The 18,480-nt window shown below is 41.8% G+C and overlaps 1 protein-coding gene across 10 annotated transcripts in view; it reads left to right on the top strand.

Annotated features, from left to right (window-relative positions):
- The window catches only part of tex2 (testis expressed 2), a 48,649-nt gene that overhangs the window by 3,913 nt on the left and 26,256 nt on the right, over positions 1-18,480 (top strand). For all 10 annotated transcript variants that reach the window (XR_009119546.1, XM_058048995.1, XM_058049003.1 and 7 more), the window contains exon 3: positions 16,707-16,885. The gene's annotated coding sequence lies outside the window, so the exon portion shown is untranslated. The remainder of the gene's footprint in view (positions 1-16,706; positions 16,886-18,480) is intronic.

Raw genomic sequence — 18,480 nt, 5'->3', positions numbered from 1 at the left:
GCTTATCCTTATGAGGGTCGCAGGGGGTGCTGGAGCCTATCCCAGCTGTCTTCGGGCTAGAGGACTGGTCGCCAGCCAATCACAGGGCACATATAGACAAACAACCATTCACACTCACATTCATACCTATGGACAATTTGGAGTTACCAATTAACCTAGTATGTTTTTGGAATGTGGGAGGAAACCGGAGTACCCGGAGAAAACCCACGCATGCACGGGGAGAACATGCAAATTCCACATTGAGATGGCCGAGGGTGGGATTGAACTTGGGTCTCCTAGCTGTGAGGTCTGCGCGCTAACCACTTGATCACCGTGCAGCCTTGACTTGTTTATACCGTGGTATATCTTTAAAACAGTAACCGGCCTGCGCTTAGTTTGCATTAAAGTCATTAAAGTTCAGGCTGCATTTGTAAATAAGAATTTGTTGCCTGGGTAAATAAAGGTCAAATAAATAAATAAAAATAACATGGTCAGTATTCAGCAGCTTGTGTCATCTTGACTAGATTCATAGCAGAGAGTCTTCTGATTGGTAAACCCCGATCTGACTTGTTTACATCAACAAAAGCAACAATAGAGGACATGCAAGTAACCATTTGGTGTTCCTCCCATTCAATTCCCACATAGACGTGATGATTCTCTGTCTCGCTCCACCCTTTTGGTACCATAACATCGCCCGGTATGCCAAATGCGGTACTGTACGGATCACTTATTTCATTTTTTAACCGCAAGATGGTGGGTAGTAGAAACGGCGGATTAGGAGGACAAGTGGACCATGTCTGTCCTAACCAGTGGAATCCCCCCTAGTGAAGGAATCAAGCATTATATGGCCTGTAATGTTCTTTTAGTGGTAAGCCACCAACCAAATGTCAAGAATGCAGCAAAACTATGAGTCACTGTATCACTTTAAGACCAGTTGTTTTTCCTACCAATCAAATTTGAGAGTACAGGTTGTGTGACATCATAGCATCACCTGCTACTATAAGGAGAACAATGGAGCGTTTTGTGTACAATTCTCAGTCAACCAATCGATGGAGTGCAGTGCCTTTAGCTCCACCCTTTAGGTACCGTATCACGATGGAGGGCTGCCATTTTGGTCCATTTTACAACAATGCTGAACTGGACAGCTTTAGTAGAAGGATGTCTTGCCCAAATTGAATGTTGTCTTTCTCTGTGATCTAAATGCAGATGTCATTTTAATCACCGCTCTGTTGCTCCTTCTTAAAAGAACATCTGAATGTCTGAAGCTGCTGTCTGTGCCCCGACAATGAACCCTGGCTCCTTTTTTTAACATCTTCCCCTTTTTCCTCTCTTCTTCATCCAAAAAAATGAGATCAACGAGGCCTGCTCAGCATTTTCATACACATCACAGGGCATGATTTTTTTATTTGGATTTGCTTAATTGTAGCGTGCAGTATGTGTGGGAGCTTCTTGATTGATGATGTTTTTCCCATTTCGTTTATTCACATATTCTTCTATAATCTGTTATTGCCGATGTAAAAGAAAAAGTTCCAGATAAACATCAAGTTGTTTATTTGCAGGAGTGCGTTTTACTCCATATTTGATGGGGGTTGATATTGTTTGTGCAGAGGTCTTTCAGTGCTGCTCGTCAACAAATAACTTGTGACAGTGAACAAGTGTGGGTTGGAGAGGATTAAGATGGGGGTTGTTTTGAAGTTTGTTTGACATTATGTTAACAAAGCTTGCCTAATCTCCAGATGGAAGGCCAGGAAAGGGTTCTGGTTTGTGTGTGTGTGTGTGCACGTATGCACCGCTGTTTTTTTTTCCTCATAGCGAATACAGTAGTAATATACTTTTTGCGGAATTTACATCCGGGACCACCAGCGAATGCCGAAAAACCGTGAACTGAACCGACCAGATTCAATTCAAAATCTCCAACAGGTGTCACACTGATTGACCTTATTTAAACTAATTCAACTTCAAATGAGGGCGGCATGGCGGTCGAGTGGTTAGCGCGCAGACCTCACAGCTAGGAGACCAGGGTTCAATTCCACCCTCGGCCATCTCTGTGTGGAGTTTGCATGTTCTCCCCGTGCATGTGTGGGTTTCCTCCCACATTCCAAAAACATGCTAGGTTAATTGGCGACTCCAAATTGTCCATAGGTATGAATGTGAGTGTGAATGGTTGTTTGTTTATATGTGCCCTGTGATTGGCTGGCGACCAGTCCAGGGTGTACCCCGCCTCTCGCCCAAAGACAGCTGGAATAGGCTCCAGCACCCCCGCCTTGTGAGGAAAAGCGGTAGAAAATGAATGAATGAATGAACTTCAAATGATCGATCTGGAGTCTTCATTAAAAACCCAAGCGATCACTGCATAGCATGCATTCGTTCCGGCCTCGCAGTCAGCCACTTATGATTGTAACCAAACACTCTCTGAAGAACTTTGATATGCAGACCTTTCTACATGATGTGGCAGCCATGAACCGGGGGATAATTAACCTCATGCCCTCTATAGATGATACCTGGTCTTATTTGAAAGATTCATTTAGCGCTGTTATTGACAAGCGTGTGCCATTGAAATGATTCCGGTTCCCTATAGCCTCTGCTCATGACCTAGCTGATTTGATCCGTCATAAAAACACCGAATGGCTGAGAGCCAAGTCCTTGAAGTCATCTAGGCAATTAGGTCAGCTAAAATCAACCATTCCAAGGAGAAATGTGGATCTCAACCAGTTCTGGAATACCGTTACCCACCTCAGTGAATTTTGGTGGTACAATCGTCACAAGCCACGTTTACATGAGGAGTTTTTTTCTTTCCGAATGGAATCTTTCCGAATGACCTCTCCGAAAGCAATGGTATACATGGAAAGGAATATTCCAATCGCGTGTCTACATGCGCCGCTATAATCAACCAGAATAGTCAATGGGGCATGCGCAGTAAAACGTAAACACCAACATCACGTGATACCGACTTCCTCGAGTTTTTCTTTCACTTGTTGGAATAACTCCGTATTGCCAGTTTTTCCTTCGTCCAGTCTTGAAATTTAGTTTGAATCAAAAACAAACTTTCCGCAGCAGTCCAGTGCCGATTGCTCGCCTCCATTTTTTTAAAATCGATGAACATCTCGAGCTGCGTGTTATGTCATATCTCAGCATTCGCTGAAAGAACGCACCTGGGAACAGGAAAAGATAAAGTTCAATCTTGCTAATATTTTATAATTAAGCTCGTCACATGTTTTATATAGATATGTATTTTCTTTTTTAATAAAACTGGACTTGTGAATGGCGTATAGAAGGGTTTAGATCAGGGGTCTCAAACTCAATTTACTTGGGGGCCACTGGAGCTAGGGTCTGGGCGAGGCTGGGCCGCATCAGGTTTTCCAAAAAAAACCAAAAAACGCATTTATTAAAAACAGAAAAATGAATAAACTTTGCTTTGGTTTCGATTTTCTACAATAAAAGCTCTGATAAAACATTCCACTGTTCTCAAATATCTTACTTTTTTATTTTTCTACACAAAATAAGATGAAAAATAAATAAACAAATCAAGAATAAAGAAAATCAATAAATCAGTAATAAATAAATAAATATAATAATAATAATAAAATGGCAAATAATAAAAACTTAAGAAACCACACATAGTTGGTGGGTAGACATTATTTTTTTCAGATTAAAATTAACAAAGCATTATTAGAGCCCTGTAGACATGACAAAACACGACTATAGTCACATTTATACTCTTTTTATTTACAACATATTGCGCAACTGCAGGGTCTTGTGACACATGCTAACTCGCAAACTAGAGAGCTAGCGACCTCAACAGTAGCCTCCAAGTTATTTCCTTTAAACTTAAAAAGCCAAAAACTTACCACTTCCACACAGAGCGGGAGGACAACTATTAACAGTTATTTAACCTTTAAAATGAACATGAATCAAACGTAATAATTTTTTCTGGGTACATGATACCATACAGCATCCATATCAAACTTGCGTGGGTCGCACTAACATTAAACTTTCATATCAAGGCCGGGGCCTCAAACTAGTGTCCTGCGGGCCACGTGTTTAGATTCTGTTCCACAGATGGCACTAATGCACACGAAAGCTGCTTGCCAACCGCCAATAAACAACAGAAGAAGAAAAACACCACGAAGAAGAACGCAGTCTGACAACTTTCCGATTACTTTCCGAGCAAGTAGAAGATACCTCAATCGGATTGGGGAAAGGAATATTCCACCGCTGTGAATCCGATTATATATTCATTCGGATCGGCACTTTTCTTTCGGAATGAAGTGTATACAAAGGTTACATTCTTTCCGTTTGAACAAATAACCCGAATGGAATTGGAATATTTGGGTCCATGTATATGTGGCTACTGATAAATCACGCATGGCCGTGCTCCTCATCCAACATTTTGTCAATTCCTTACAAACACTGCTCCATTACCAACCCCTCCTTCATCCAGTGATAATGGCTTCTCTTTCCATCCCGTTTCTGCTTCTGAAGTTTTGGAGGAACTCATCAAATAATTCTGCTAGCTATGATGTGTCTGACCCCACGTTTTAAAAAGTAGCTACTAATATTATTGCTGCCCCCATTACATATTTGTTTAATTTGCCCATTCGTCTGTGTGTTTTCCCTTCTGACTGGAAATCAGCCATGATCTTCCCCCTTCTCAAAGGCAGCTCTGGCTCTGACCCCAACTGCCACAGGCCTATATCCATCCCGCATTGCCAGGCCAAACTTATAGAGTGATTAGTTCACAAACAGTTGACCCACTTCAATTACTCCAACCATATCCTGTCAGATCTGCGATCGGGGGTTCAGAACTGGCCACCGCTACACTTAAGATCTGCGATGATATCATCACCGCTATTGACAATAAACAGATCTGCATAGCTTGTCTCTTAGATCTGGCCAAGGCCTTCGATTCAGTAGAGCACAACGTCCTGTTACATAGGCTCTCTAATATTGGCCGGTCCAAGAGTTGAATTATGAAGTCAGAAAATGTTGTGTTAGATGCCATTAACTTCACTAAAGGTATGTTTCAAGGTTCCATATCATTTACTCATTTGGCTCTTCACAGCAACACCACGTCCACCTTACAACTCAACTGTACTTCCACCGAGAAGTCTCTTCACGACCGTCACTTGTGTCTCAATTCAAACAGTGATCAGAAAATCTGTGTCCCTTGCCACCCCCCGAAGGATTACCTTTGTTGGCTCCCTAAAACACACGGGTCTTTGGTTTGACCAATCACTCTCTTTCAAGTGTCACAAATCCATCCAAAGTATTGGCACCCAAGGGGTTATACGGTAGTGATTGAACTGATTGAACTAGTTCTCTATGTTACTTTTCTGTGTCCATCTTATTTGGTAATGGTAATGGTTATAGCGACTTCATACAAAAGAGTCGCTGAGAGGCTGAAGCCGGGCCTTTACTTTGTCTGACGCCCACATAAAAAAATGAGTTTAACCTTTTCATTCATTCATTCATTTTCTACCGCTTTTCCTCACAAGGGTCGCGGGGGTGCTGGAGCCTATCCCAGCTGTATTTGGGCGAGAGGCGGGGTACACCCTGGACTGGTCGCCAGCCAATCACAGGGCACATATAGACAAACAACCATTCACACTCACATTCATACCTATGGACAATTTGGAGTCGCCAATTAACCTAGCATGTTTTTGGAATGTGGGAGGAAACCGGAGTACCCGGAGAAAACCCACGCATGCACGGGGAGAACATGCAAACTCCACACAGAGATGGCCGAGGGTGGAATTGAACTCTGGTCTCCTAGCTGTGAGGTCTGCGCGCTAACCACTCGACCGCCATGCCGCCCAGTTTAACCTTTTATTAAAGAAAAATAATAATCAACTTATGATATACCGTGCACAAACTCATAATCAAAGTAATCACAGAGATTAAAAGAATTAGCGGTCAACAAAAAATACGGCAACCTTGCTCACCCTCTCTCTTTGTCTCTCTCTGGCCACACAGGTGAACAGGTGCCTATATTAACGAAACGTCACCGCCCATAACCGTTTGACCTACTTCCCTTATCCACGTGCTCACAACAAATCTAAATAATATCATAAAAAATAACAAAACACCACTATTCAAATTTAAACTATCATGCACCTACAAAAATCAATCCAAATTCATTCATGGCTCCTACAATGGTAATGGTTTTATTTCATTTGAACATGCATCAGATTACAATTGAATGCATCACATAATCAGTTCACAGTTCCACATGTCCAAAAGGAGTAGGAAGAAGCAAAGCTTATTAAATCCTACCCCTCCATCTGGTACTTTTACAATCAGTAACTGTTACATTTGTTCACTTCCTGCTTTCCATAATACAGTTTAAGTATTTACCTTGTATGTACCTTGCAATTTTCTTCTTATCTGTAGTTTATTTACTCTTTTCAAAACAATATAAAATATTGAGACCACAATTGAGATGGGACCATATGAAAAAATATATTGTGATCCTTTTCATAACGTACTGCCCAGCCCTATTACTGACTGAATATTACAAAATTATGGAGTTTACCTATCTGCTACTTGTTGATCTGGTTGGCCAACACTTTTTACGGTCACTATTTCACTTGCTTCATCACTTACAGTACATCAGTATAACAGAACAGGATGTAGTAGATTATTATTGTTGATTTAAATGCCTCAGCCTTCTTCAAAGCATTGTCACACGTGTACACTTAAGTTGGAATGTTGGAATGCTACCTCGCCTAACTTGTCGAGTGGGATGCGTGTGAAGTATGATGGGCGAAGGTTACATACAACACTAATACGGTATGAGTAGTATGTCTTCTAAAGGTAGCTTGGATATCATCTTGGGTTTTGATTTGGTGTCATGAATTATGTTTACATTATGATGAGGTGATTTGGTATGGTGCAGATCAAGATTATTAATCAGTACCTTAAATTCTAGGGATGATATAAAAGTTAAGAGTTATGTGGGTTTTTGAATACTTCTAATCTATTATCACACCACAGTCAGAGGTAGATAGTGTACCTTGAGCAAAGTAAGAAGCGTACTACTATTAATAATGTTATATTATGGCTCAACCAAAATGAATTGTGCTGATAAGTTCATAAGCAACAGCAAAAATGTAACACACTCGACTCTCACACCAGCCAACATTTTAAAGTGCATGCAGAGGTAGATAAAGCTACGAGATGCTGGCCACTCATATTAAATACAACTACTGCCATCTTGTGGAGTTAGTCAGGAGGTTGCCTACAGCCACAGTTGTAATGCCATTTAAAAAAAATTGCGTTAATAGACTCTGTGGTCCATTGGATATTGGATATAGGCTTTAATTGGAGCATTTACTAATACTGATTACATCCTGCCTCCATGTTTTTTTATTGTTGAGTCTAATATTAAAATTCAGTGGTAGATAAAGCTACGAGATGCTGACCACTCATAATAAATACAACTACTGCCATCTTGTGGAGTTAGTCAGGAGGTTGCCTACAGCCACAGTTGTAATGCCATTAAAAAAAATGTTCTTGCGTTCATAGACTCTGTGGTCCATTGGATATTGAATATAGGCTTTAATTGGAGCATTTGCTAATACTGATTACATCCTGCCTCCATGTTTTTTTATTGTTGAGTCTAATATTAAAATTCAGTGGTGGCGGGCTGAGGTGCAGAGTTACTTTACACTTTTTTTTTTTTTTTGAACAACAAACTTTAGAATCCCCCGTGTGGAACAACACCTGAGCACACTTTATTTTCCAGCTGTCATGCTCTGCTTTTATTTTGTGTATTCTTAGCTTCCCCAGCCCTGAGCGCTTGGCACAAAGCTTGAGTATACTGTATGTATGTGTGTGTGTGTGTGTGTGTGTGTGTGTGTGTGTGGCTTCACCACCACCACCACCACCATCATCATAGTCATCCTCATCCTCTGTGCTGCAAGAAAGAGTGTTGCTCTTGTTTCAGAGTAGGGTGCTCTCCTCAGCCCTGAGTGGCTTGAAGGCGCAGTAGCTGGTGCATACCTGTGTGTGTGTGTGTGTGTGTAAGCAGGTGCCTACTGGAATGAAGGTGATCACTTCCTGATAAGTTTGGCATGAAACAACCTGTTACTTCCTGCCTCCTGTCTCCTCTCACCCTTCCCAGTAGCGCACGTCAAAGAGCAGGCAGGAATGCAGCAAAAGGGAAACAAACGGGGGGGAATGTCGTTCTCCCTGCAGCTATTTGGCAGGCTTAGATTACCAACCGTGCACACACACACACCTCTTTGTTGTGAATCTGCCTCTTGTCTCATCTTTGCCCATTCCTGGTGGCTGAAATGTGAGACTTACACACGCTGGAGGGCTTGGCCGAGCACAACGTCTGCACTTAAAATGTACAAATTCTTAAGCCTTGAAGGAAGTTTGCATCCTGTTGTCAGGAGGATGTGTATGGAAAAGAAAAGAAAAGTCATCCAGATAGATGCACCAAAGAGGCGGCCTCCAGCTGGGAGAAGAAATAGGTTATTGGTCAAGTCCAGCTGTCAATCAAGCAGAAACATCACCTTCATTTTCAAATCAAAGCTAAGACGAGGATTTGAGATGGCAAAAGAAGAGCAGTCACCCAATGCTTTAATTACCTGTGACTGTAATGCACCCCCTTCTTCCCCATCCTTTTGGTCCAGCCCATACCACACTTTTCAACACGCTTCGGTGTAGTTTACACTGAAATATGCAGCGCTCATTCTCATCTACAGGACTGTAAACATATCCTCTTCATCTTTTTTTTCTCCCTCCTCCCCACACATGCAACCCAGTTATGCTTTTTTTTTTTTTTTTTTTATCCTGCGGGATTTTAAACAAAGCAACAATGGCTTACTTTTTGAAGGGAGGAAGTTGTGTACTGCACCTGAGGATAATCCCCATGGACTGAAATTATATCTGTCATTTTCTTTGCCTTTTAGATGTAGCTGCCTTTTTATATAAATATAAAACAAAAAGCATGTCTCTTCACTTTTATTTAGTTTTAAAGCGCCAATTATTTTATATTTCTAACTTTTTAAAGCTCAGAAGCGCATACTCTTGGGATTGCCTTTCCCAAACTAAGTTTTTCTTATGTCAGCCATTGTCCAGTAAAAGGTTATTTTTTCTCGTAATAAACCAATATCTGTTTCCTTTATGGCTGCACGGCGTAGAGTGGATAATGCGCAGGCCTCACAGCAAGGAGACCCGAGTTCAATTCCACCCTTGGCCATTTCTATGTGGAGTTTGCATGTTCTCCCCGTGCATGTGTGGGTTTTCTGCGGGTACTCAGGTTTCCTCCCACATTCCAAAAACATGCTAGGTTAACTGGCGACTCCAAATTGTGAGTGTGAATGGTTGTTTGTCTATATGTGCCCTGTGATTGGCTGGCGACCAGTCCAGGGTGTACCCCGCCTCTCGCCCAAAGACAACTGGGATAGGCTCCAGCACCCCAGCGACCCTCGTAAGGATAAGCAGCAGAAAATTAATGAATGTTTCCTGTATGTCATGCGGGCGGCACGGCGGTTGAGTGGTTACCGTGCAGACCTCACAGCTAGGAGGACCAGGGTTCGATTCCACCCTTGCTTGTTTGCATGTTCTCCCGTGCATGCGTGGGTTTTCTCCGGGTACTCCGGTTTCCTCCCTAGGTTAATTGGCGACTCCAAATTGTCCATAGGTATGAATGTGAGTGTGAATGGTTGTTTGTCTATATGTGCCCTGTGATTGGCTGGCGACCAGTCCGGGGTATACCCCGCCATTCGCCCGAAGACAGCTGGGATAGACTCCGCCCAGCGACCCTCATGAGGATAAGTAGTAGAAAATGAATGAATGAATAAATGTTTCCTGTATGTCATGCGTCAATATCAGAACATCGGTCCAATATCTGATATAGCACTTCATTACCGATATCAGTATCAACTGACGCCAATATTGTCAGCAGATCTTCCCTCAAACAAATGTCAGGTCACACTTTTGTACTCAATGAACACATTATGCATCTTTTACTGTAATGCCAGTGGATACATTTCACAAATACACAATGTACAAAATCAGACAAATACTGCAGTATGCAATACAAGTTAGAGAAAACATCCATTTTGTATAACACTTATCGGCATTAGGGTTGCAGGGGTATGCTGGAGCCTATCCCAGCTGACTGCAGGCAAGAGAGGTATTTTAAACCCATTTGTCTCGGCAAAAGTCAATAAAAATCTTGACCAATTAAAGGGAGAAGGCATACTTTCCCCTTGCTTTGCTTTGTTGATAGCAGAAACATGACACTCTAGGTCACTCTATCCTCATAGCTACTGGAACTTGCACATAGTTTGTACAAATGTCACCATTTTAATCGCTGCGAATCATCCAAAATTAAGATTAAGATTAAGATATGCCTTTATTCGTCCCTCAGTGGGGAAATTTGTATTGCACAGCAGCAAGAGTACAGAGTCAGTTAAGCAGTACAAAATACACAATATAGAAAAATAAACAATATAAACAACCCAAGTATTAACAAAAATCAACAGTTTTTCCCAGAGTTATATACAATACAGTATGTAGATAATATGAGACGAGATGAGATATATAACCAGTCTATACACTGAGATCCTGTTAGAGAGTTAATATGAGGCATTATGGAAATACTTCACATAGAACTTAGTATATTGCATTTAGAGCCCTTAATATTGCACATTGCAAATTGATTCCCTGATTAAGTGATTTAGTGTTTTGATGTGGTGAAAGTACTAGATTTCTGTTACATATACTATATTTGGGCAAAGCTGCAGTACCCGTTCAAAGGTCATGACCTCTCACCTGCTCATGCTGACTCAAGGTGTTCTCTCTCTCCTCTGCCAAGTGCCGCTGATATGCACAAACACGCACAGGTGCGGCCAACAATGGAGGCTTTGTGCTGGGTTGGCACGCTGCTGGTCCAGCCGGGCTCATATCAAGGACCAGGATCTGGACATGCAAAGACCACAAGTCCCTGTGCACATGGCTTTTCTTTTATGCTAAAATGGTGACATCAAGGATATTATCTTAAGCTCCTTCACATTACGCGTAAATGTCATTTGCTTCCACGCATCCCTTTGAAGAAGAAGAAAAAAGCAGAACTTAGCAAGCAAATGACATAACAGTCATTATGTTGTGTGCAGAACGGACCGCAGCTAAAGCCGCGTGTTCAATGCTTCCCAGCGCCGCCGGGTGGGGGACGCCCATGACATCAGCTCCTAAATAACATGCTTATTTGGAAGCGCTCTTGAACGTCTTGAGGGATGAAAGCGAAGGCGAGATGAATGAGTGAGAGGACGCCATCAGATGCGTCTTCAAAGGCAAATAAAAAAACCTCAGGGAACATTCAGCTGATGACATCACAGGAGGACCCGGGACAATTTTAGTCTAAAGTTCTCACGGCTTGCCCAACAGAAAGTGAGTTCAGGAAATGAAAAACAAAAAGAAGGGCAAGGAGGATGTGGGAATATTGAGATTCCCTCACTTTTCCATGTGTGGGGGTGTATTATGTTACCATGGAACATTCTCGATTCTCGGTTTAGTATAGATCTGTTTTTTAATATGACAAAAACTCTCTTTCCAATGATGCGTTCCAGTGGAGGAACTTGTGTTTTACATCATGTCTGTCTGATGTTTTGGAACATTATGAGGATTTTGTCTGGAACTCTTCTTCCCTATTTTCATGATCTCATAGTATCTTACATGTGTTAGACATTACATTATATAGACACACGCACATAAGCATCAGGACACCTGGCCATTACACCTACAGGAAGGGAAAATATGCAGTTGATCCTCAAGCTTTGACTCATCTTGGAAGACTTTCAACGAGGATCTGGATTGGGGGATTTTTGTCCATACATCCAGAAGAACATGTGTGAGGTCACAGGTCATTGATGTAAACCCGTGGGATCACAATTCTCGTTCTAGTGTATCCCAAAGGTGAATGTGTTGAGGGTGAGGTCATTGACCAGTCATGTTCTTCCAACCTTACTTGGCTCGGGCTGAAAAAGAACCCGATTCAACCATGGGATCAACTGAGGTAAACTACCATAAACACTTGGGAGTACAGCACCCACGTTGGATCCAAAGAATCTCAAACAAACATTGTCACCCCCACCGCCCCCCCCCCCCCCGCCCCCTCATTCTGCGGTCATATACTCCCCAACTCCTTCTCCTGTTTGTCTCCAAGACAACGAAGATCTCTACAGCCTCCACAGATAGTCTGCAGCTCTTGATGCTTTTTGGAGACCGCTATGCCTGGAATTCACAGTGCCTGCTGTGCGGACAACAAATAGGCCTTCTCCACCTCCAGGAACTTTCCCAGGAGACCTAGGAAGCTTTTGTAGAACATGAAGTTTTTTTAATTTATGTTTTGCATGGCCGGACATAATGGGGTACGCTTGCCAGGTGGCATGATTGTTTTCAAGGGTGGTTCTTTGCTCTCTTTTCCACCATCATGCTAAACCACAATCATTTAGTGAGTCCATACATCCTAAACTCGAAGTTTACCAGAGGAAAGAGACACTGTAGGAGTAGAACTACAGAAAAACTACCCCTGTAGGACGTTTTAGGATAATGGTTAAGGACAAAAGTAGATCCAGAGGTCTTGGCTGATGGTATTTGTTTAAAGAAATCACAATATGACTGTTCAACTCCAGTCCTTGTCATTTTAAAAACAACACTAAACTCATCACACAGCAACTAAACACTCAAAAGTTATACCTAAGAAATATACAAACATGTACTAATAGTTTAAAATAATAAAAACACAATTTTAAAGTTTTCATTTGAGCAAAGCATTTAATCTGAGTGCAAACAGAATAGAAAATTGATGGATTGCGCTGCAATGCTGTCCCTTTCCTCTCTTTTCCACTATCATGCTAAACCACAATCATTTAGTGAGTCCATACATCCTAAACTCGAAGTTTACCAGAGGAAAGAGACACTGTAGGAGTAGAACTACAGAAAAACTACCCCTGTAGGACGTTTTAGGATAATGGTTAAGGACAAAAGTAGATCCAGAGGTCTTGGCTGATGGTATTTGTTTAAAGAAATCACAATATGACTGTTCAACTCCAGTCCTTGTCATTTTAAAAACAACACTAAACTCATCACACAGCAACTAAACACTCAAAAGTTATACCTAAGAAATATACAAACATGTACTAATAGTTTAAAATAATAAAAACACAATTTTAAAGTTTTCATTTGAGCAAAGCATTTAATCTGAGTGCAAACAGAATAGAAAATTGATGGATTGCGCTGCAATGCTGTCCCTTTCCTCTCTTTTCCACTATCATGCTAAACCACAATCATTTAGTGAGTCCATACATTATAAACTCGAAGTTTCCCAGAGTTAAGAGACACTGTAGGAGTAGAACTACAGAAAAAACTACCCCTGTAGGACGTTTTAGGATAATGGTTAAGGACAAAAGTAGATCCAGAGGTCTTGGCTGATGGTATTTGTTTAAAGAAATCACAATATGACTGTTCAACTCCAGTCCTTGTCATTTTAAAAACAACACTAAACTCACCACACAGCAACTTAACACTCAAAAGTTATACCTAAGAAATATACAAACATGTACTAATAGTTTAAATAATAAAAACACAATTTTAAAGTTTTCATTTGAGCAAAGCATTTAATCTGACGGCAAACAGAATAGAAAATTGATGGATTGTGCTTCAATGCTGTCTCTTTCCACCAGAAGGAGCCAGGGGAGTGACTGATGTCATTGCAGCGCCTCAATGAACACGTTCCTCAGATGCAATGCATGATGGGGAAACTCACATTGATGCATGTTTGTATACTTGTTGAGTGTTAAGTCGATGTGTGGTGAGTTTGGTGTTCATAGTAAGATGATTGATTGCGAGCGGCACAGTATTTAAACAATTAGTCGTAGTTCCGCAGTAAAGGAGATTTCGCGAGATTATAATTTACCCATAAATTAGCCGCACCATTGTATCAGCCACAGTGTTCAGAATTAAGAAAAAAGTGGCAGCTTATACACTTGAATTTACAGTATTTCATTTTAATATGCAAATTGAATAGAAAATAATAACTTTTGCTTGCTATGTCACGCTTTTGGTACCCCTTTCAGGGACTTACCTAAAAATGTCAAATGTTCCCAAAGTTTTATTTACTCATACAAAGTATAAATCAAGCATTTATCAAAACAAATTAGTATACGTAAATAAAAGCATAAATAAAAGTATTTTTCATTTCAGTACACAGTGCAATGATATACCAAAATAAAAGAAAGCAGTTCCTCCTGTTTCTCTGTGCGTGTGTGAGAGCATATGCACAGCTGCCCATCTGCTCGGTGAAAGCCCGCGGCCCCCTTCCAGCCAACGACTGATGTGATTTAGTGACACAGGTCAAAGGTCAAGAGCCCCCAGTCTCCATCTGCGTCTTTAAAAAAAAGCCATCAGGAAGGGTTTAGCTTGGAGTCAATAGTCCTGGTGACATGTCTGCCACCATTGCGCAGCACACACATATAGGTACGTCTTAAATAGGATTACTCCCGATAAATAGGTTGGACTCGACCCCTTCATACCCCTTGAACTGGCTGCCTCTCATTTCTAATCACATTTAATTAGAAATCTTCTAAATAACTTCAATAAGTAAAAGAGGAATGGGATTTGGAACAACATTTTTGTTTATGTGGGTAGATAATGTTTATGAACTCCATTCCAAACATTTCCCTCCTAAGAGGAATTCCAGATGTAAAGGTTTGGCGCACGTATTTGATGCATTACTTCATTTTTTTTTCTCTCTCCCCCACAGTTTGATTCTTGTAAAGCTGCGTACAAGAGTGCACTTCTCCTCAAATTCAGGGCATGAGAGAGAAATGTCAGCGAAAGGTGTGACTTCATAGACAAAACCAATTTCTGCAATTTTTAAGTGTCTTTCAAGAAAATAACTTTTATCCTGGGATGTCAGAAGTTTTATCTTCAAACAAAGCTTATCCTCCCTTTCTTATCATCTCCCGTGCATTGACAGTGGAATGAATTTCCATATAATCTGACTTTCTCTTTTTGTCAGCATATATAAACAAAGCCCTCACAAATATGTGCGTCTGCCCGCTTCCGAGGCGAAGACTTTTTTGATAAAGTCGCTGCTTCCTTTCTTCAGGAGCGAGCTTGTTGTTAAGCTCTTTGAGACGCCTATCAGGGAAAAAAATCCGGAGGAAATTACGCTGAGCGCAGCAGCCGTGCGGAGGAGGGTGATTACACATTCAAATGGATGCTTTTACATCAATGGAGGGCTTTGAAGACCTTTTAATGAGCAGATAGTCGAGTTAAACAGTTGTAGAAGTGCCGTCTTGGAAAGAGGAGACCAGGAATAGTTTTATCCAGAATGATGCACTTAATGAACAGGTAACAACATATTCATTAATCAAAACGTTAGCCTAGATCAGTGACTTATTTTCTGTCATAACCCCACTGGAGGACACAAATGTTTTCACGCCCCCTTGATTTTAAATACTAGTGAGAAACTGGTACTACCTATTTGTTTAGTTATCAAGACTGCAATAAGCCGCACGGTGTAGGAGTGGTTACGTTGTTGACCACGCAGTCAGGAGATCGGGAAGACTTGGGTTAGAATCTCCGCAATCTTGGGTACTCCGGTTTCCTCCCACATTCCAAAAACATGCTAGGTTAATTGGCGACTCCAAATTGTCTATAGGTACGAATGTGAGTGTGAATGGTTGTTTGTCTATATGTGCCCTGTGATTGGCTGGCCACCAGTCCAGGGTGTACCCCGCCTTTCGGCCGAAGACAGCTGGGATGGGCTCCAGCACCCCCTGCTTGTGAGGATAAGCGGTAGAAAATGACTGAATGTTGGTCACGGTAAGGAGACAGATTATGGGCAGCAAGAAGAAGGACCACTGCGGCAAAGTGGACACTATGGAGCATAATATTCCAGCTAAGGCAGGGGTGGGCAAACTACGGTTCGGGCGCCACATCCAGCAGATTGAGAAGACTTGGAATCTCTGTGTGGAATTTCTCCGGGTACTCCCATTTCCTCCCACATTCCAAAAACATGCTAGGTTAATTGGCGACTCCAAATTGTCCATAGGTATGAATGTGAATCTTGAATGGTTGTTTGTCTATATGTGCCCTGTGATTGGCTGGCAACCAGTCCAGGGTGTACCCCGCCTCTCGCCCGCAACCCTAGTAAGGATAAGCGGTACGTGTTGGCCACGGTAAGGAGACAGATTGTGGGCAGTAAGAAGAAGGACCACTGCGTCAGAGTGGACACTCTGGAGCATAATACTCCAGCTAAGCCTTAGCAGGGGTGGGCAAACTACGGCCCGGGGGCCACATCCGGCCCGCCAAGTGTTTGAATACGGCCCCGCCTGTTCTTTCCAAAGTATTTAATTTAAACTTAACATACAACCTGGAATCATGGCTAGAGCCAACCTTTTGATGGTAGCTTTTTTTTATCACTTTCGTTATTTGATGTGGTCTGCTGTTTACAAAGGGACACAACACACACTTTTACAGAACGTACTTCCAGATGGACTGTTATGTGTAAAATATATAGTCTGGCCCCCCATACATTTTGCCCACCCCTGAGCTAAGGTATACTCATGCAGTGTCCTCAAGTGATACAATGGTATCAGCTCAGCACACTTGCAATCCAGAAGTAGTATCAGTACCCCCCCAATAGCAACTATAAAAGGAATATCTGCGGCATTGATACAGTGTCTTTTGATGGCTCTTCTGTCCAGGGCTGACTTGGATCCAAGGTTAGACGGGACTCCCTTTAGAAGTAAACCTGCAGGCAGAACGCCGCCCCGCCGTTGCTGCTCATTGATCAACATTACATCTGAAAGAGTGGCACATGTGATGAAGAAACAAAGATGGTGGATGAGAGGAGTCAAAGAGAAAGGAGTCGATGCTTGATGAGGTAAAGAAAAACAAGGGATGGACAAAAATAAAGAGGTGGGGTTCAATGACAGAGAGACTGATGCAAAGGATAAACAAACATCAGGAGGGCGCCTGAGACCAAAGTGTTGTTCCTCCATCTTTGCAAAGCAGCGGGCGATAGTCTAGTGGGGCTTTGAACTTGGCCCCCCATTAGAGGCCTGATGACGGTTTGAAGAGAGCAGGCTGAGACGAGCCGGAGCATTTTAGATGTTAATTTGTTTTTGTAGCAGCTGTGCAAGCGTGTGTGTGTGGGCGTTATTTTTTCCCTCGTCCTTTGAATCTTTCCTCGTCACAGCCGATTTAACGCAGTGGGATAAATATGCCTCTTTTTAGCTCTGCTGATTTCTGCTGGCTTTTTTTTTTTTTTTTGCCTTTCATCTCTCGATCTCACCTTTTTCTTTGTCTCAGGAAGATGAAGAAGATGCTGCAAGGGAAGCATCAATTGAGTTGTGTTGTGTGGAGGTTTTTTTTTTTGTTTTAAATACTTTTTTTGGCAGATTTAATAGAACTGTAAAGCTCTCCGAACTGGACTTGCAACACTGGCTGACAATACAGTGGTTTTACACCAATTTGAATTTAATTTCAATTTGTAGCTATAACAACAGGTAGTATTGTTGGATTTAGTGGAGGAAAAATTGCAAAAGGTGGATGGAAAGTAGACCCACTAAGATGATTATGTCCTAAAGCAGGAAGTATCAAGTATCAAAGTGTAGATTGTGGCACATTCTTCAAATAACGTCATTTTACAAGAATAAAGTCATAATGTTATGAGTAGTACACAGTTGAAATCTTAAAGATTTTTTTTAATTTTTAATGTAACATGAGTAACTAGCAAAACAAAGTATAACGTTCATTTTGGACAATTAGGTGGAAAAAAAAATCTGAGAATGAAATAAAAATATTATGGGAATAATGTAGCGACTCCAAATTGTCCATGGGTATGAATGTGAGTGTGAATGGTTGTTTGTCTATATGTGCCCTGTGATTGGCTGGCGACCAGTCCAGGGTGTACCCCGCCTCTCGCCCGAAGACAGCTGGGATTGGCTCCAGCACCCCCTGCGACCCTCGTGAGGAAAAAGCGGTACAAAATGAATGAATGAATGAATGAATGGCAATAATGTCATAATTGTGGGCTGCACAGCGGACAAGTGGTTAGCATGCAGGCCACACAGCTAGGAGACCCGGGTTCGATTCCACCCTCTGGCTTCTCTGTGTGGGTTTTGCATGTTCTCCCCGTGCATGTGTGGGTTTTCTCCGAGTACTCCGGTTTCTTCCCACATTCCAAAAACATGCTAGGTTAATTGGCGACTCCAAATTGTCCATAGGTATGAATGTGAATCTTGAATGGTTGTTTGTCTATATTTGCCCTGTGATTGGCTAGCAACCAGTCCAGGGTGTACCCCGCCTCTCACCCGAAGACAGCTGGGATAGGCTCCAGCATGGCCGTGACCCTAGTAAGCAAAAATGAATGAATGAATGTCATAATTGTAGAAGAAAATTTACAGCAACAAAGTTGAAATAGAAAATAATAAAAATAAATAAAGACATGGGGGGGAAAAAAGAGCAAAGACTGCT

The sequence above is a fragment of the Doryrhamphus excisus genome, chromosome 15, assembly GCF_030265055.1.
Source record: "Doryrhamphus excisus isolate RoL2022-K1 chromosome 15, RoL_Dexc_1.0, whole genome shotgun sequence".
Classification (NCBI taxonomy): Eukaryota; Metazoa; Chordata; class Actinopteri; order Syngnathiformes; family Syngnathidae; genus Doryrhamphus; species Doryrhamphus excisus.
Note: the sequence above shows the minus strand (reverse complement) of the source record. Positions and strands in the feature narration are given on the sequence as shown.